Source organism: Oratosquilla oratoria, chromosome 33, assembly GCF_046742065.1.
Source record: "Oratosquilla oratoria isolate Oo_2021 chromosome 33, ASM4674206v1, whole genome shotgun sequence".
NCBI classification, from domain to species: domain Eukaryota; kingdom Metazoa; phylum Arthropoda; class Malacostraca; order Stomatopoda; family Squillidae; genus Oratosquilla; species Oratosquilla oratoria.
The window spans coordinates 21,023,065-21,025,527 of record NC_134809.1 but is presented as its reverse complement, the minus strand read 5'-3'; positions in this window follow the sequence as shown (position 1 = coordinate 21,025,527).

Sequence of the window (2,463 nt, the reverse complement as noted above, 5' to 3'; positions counted from 1 at the left end):
GGAGAAGGAGGAGCAGGAAGAGGAGTAGCAGCAGCATGAGGAGTAGAGGGATGAGAATGAACGTAAAGAGAAAGAGGAGGAAAGGAAAAATCGACGAAAGGAGAAGACGAAGAGGAGACAGAGGAGGCGTTGGAAGTTAAAGAGGAGGTCGGTCGACCAAGACACTAACTAGTAGAAGAACGCAAAAGGAACGGGAATAGAAAGTGTGGGAAAGAAAGAATAAAATATGGAAGAGAATGAGGAGGAGGTAGAGGAGGAGGACGAGAAGGAACATGTGAAGGTGGAAGAGAAGAAGAAGAAGGAGAGACGGAGAAGGAGGTGGACTAGGGAGGAAGAGGAGGAGAACGATGAGAAGAAAATGAAGGTGCAACATAAGCAGAGAAAAGAGGAGGAAAATGAGGAAGAGCAAGAGCCTAAGAAGGAGGAACAATAAGAGGAGAGGAGAAGGTTTAGGAAAGAGAAAGCGAGGAGGGCAGGAGAGAGAGAAAGCGAGGAGGGCAGGAGAGAGAGAAAGCGAGGAGGGCAGGAGAGAGAGAAAGCGAAAGGGCGGGAGAGAGAGAAAGCGAGGTGGGCAGGAGAGAGAGAAAGCGAGGAAAGGGGAGGAGGAGGTAATGAGGTTAGGAGGAGGGAGAGGGAGAAAAGGAGTAGAAGGAGGAGGAGGAAAAGAAAAAGGAGGAAGAGGAGGAGGAGGAAGAAAAGGAGGAAGAGAAGGAGGGAGAAAAGGAGTAGGAGGCACAGAAGGAAGAGGAATAGGAGGCATAGAAGGAGGAGGAGGAGGAGGAGGAAAAGAAGAAGGGAGAAAAGGAGTAGGAGGTATAGTAGGAGGAGGAGTAAGAGGAGAAAAAGAAAAAGAAGGGAAGAGGAACAGGAGGAGGAAGAAGAGAAGGAGAAGGAGATGATGCCTTTTTAAACCTTAACATTTTCTCTTTTTCTCTCTCCTCCCCTTCCAATCCGTTCCGTTTTCTTTTCTTACCACATTTCCCACTCAAAATCCAGAATATTGCCGTTATCAGTTTTATTAAAATTCCTATTATCATTACTGATGTTGTCATTGTTTTAATCGCGTGCACAGTAATTTCACATCGTATGTTGATTCACTAAAGATAATACAGTCACTATTCTAGAGAATTTAGGAACGCCCCTACGGATTCGAGTTACACAGCCTTCATTTATGGTTGATGAATACCTCCATTAAAAGAACAAAATATAGACAAATAGGTACATAAATAAATGAATGAATGGGTAGATAAATAAATAAATAAATAAATAAATAACTAAATAACTAAATAAACAATAAATAGTTAAATGAACAAATAGATAAATAAATAATAATAATAAATAATAATAAATAAATAAATAATAGATCAATATATGGGTAGATAAATAAGTAAACAAACAAACAAACAAATAAATGAATAAATGATTAGATAAACAAATAAAAAGTTGGGTAAATTTTTCTTTTACCATCTATATGACTCCTCCATTTCGACGTGACATTGTCCTTAAGTAGAGAAGCGCTGGTTATTTCCCAAGAAGCATTAAATATATTTGTCACTAATCAACTGAAATTGCTGAAAAAAGTTGCAGCAAAAACGGTCGAACGAGTCTTCATGAAAATTAGCACACACGTTCAGAATATCGTTACCAATATACAATTAAAAACTCAGAATATTCCGTCACCTAAAAACGTTTTATATATTAAATTGTACGCTGTCACTCGTTTGGTGATTTGTCATTATCATGAGATCTATCATTGTCACTGTCTTTATCACAATGTCACTATTCATGTCATTCTCAATGTTGTTATCGTTATCAATCATCATAATCATTATCATCAACACCACCGTTACTATTACTTTCACTATTACTGTCATCATTATCATCATCGATATCGTTATCATCCTCATTTTCTTCATAATCAGCGTCATTGTATCTCATCATTGTTATCGACATGAGCACTAAGGTCGTAGCATTGTCTATTTCATATTAGAAGCATGAGCATAACCACCACCAGCACCACCACCATCATCATCATCACCATCATCAGCAGCACAGCAGCAGCAGCAGTAGCAGCAGCAGCAATGTAAATGTATAGTAGACACAGTCACTGGCGAGATAGGGGCCAATGAACTGTGTCTGTGGGAGACAGTTCCTGACTGCTTTCACCACACAGTTCCACAAGAACGGAGGTCTATATTAAAAACAGCAACAGCATAAACAGCAAAAGTATCATAACCAGCAGCAACAGCAGCAGCATAAGCGGCAGCATAACCAGCAGTAGCCCCATAACCAGGAGCATCAACCATTGCAGTGGCAACAGCTTAATAGTAATGAGATTGGTAGAATAACAGTATAATCGAGTCAACGTATGAAAAGGCTCACTCGCTAAATAAACGTGAAATTAGAATCAATTTGAAGAGGATCCAGAACGTAGACAACGCCGATTCACTCCTTCAACCCTTT